The following is a 727-nucleotide window of genomic DNA, read 5'->3' as shown; positions in this document are numbered from 1 at the left end:
TGATAGAGAAATAATGATTATGAAATTAAGAGAAGCATTGGAATTGTCAAAGAATAATGAATTTAGATCATGTAATTATGAAGGTGAGAAAATTTTGCATGTCCAAATTTGATAGCTTCACAGGTCACATGTAAGTAAATAGAATTTACTCCAGCTACAAAAAAAATGTGTTTTCACAATTAGTATGTCATTAGCAAACAACATTTGTAGAATCATGTACTGTGATGTATTCCAGGGGAGACATTCAGCCCAGATAAAACACTAATGACAAACCGAAATAATGATTTCACCCATGTCCAGCTTATTGAACCATTGAGTTTATTTCAGTTGTTTATGAGAGTATGGGAATGGGATCGCTTACTTACAGAGACGTGGGTGTCTCAGGATAGCTGCATCTGTAAGGATTCTGTCCCAATAACAATCAGCACTTAGGAAAGATGCACACCTTACAGGCAGCTCAGAAGTTAAAGAAAATTCTCTGTTCCCCAGTGGTTGTTGTTGCTTAAATAACCTTGGATAGAGACTTGTGCCTTGGGCACTCTAGGACTATCACTAACCTAGTAAATTCTTACTCTCCTGGTATTCTGAGCTTCTCTCATCACTCTCAGTGGGGCAACTTCAATCTTAAAGAGACAGCAAGAAAATAAGTCTGCCAATTTGCCACAGGATTGGAATCTCGTCTTACTCTAGGCTCAAGAGATTAAATAAAAGGAGTTATGTTGTAATT

The sequence above is a fragment of the Mus pahari genome, unplaced genomic scaffold (genome assembly GCF_900095145.1).
Source record: "Mus pahari unplaced genomic scaffold, PAHARI_EIJ_v1.1 scaffold_13189_1, whole genome shotgun sequence".
In the NCBI taxonomy this organism is placed as follows: Eukaryota; Metazoa; Chordata; class Mammalia; order Rodentia; family Muridae; genus Mus; species Mus pahari.
The sequence above is the reverse complement of the archived record's forward strand: the minus strand, read 5'-3'. Positions refer to the sequence as shown.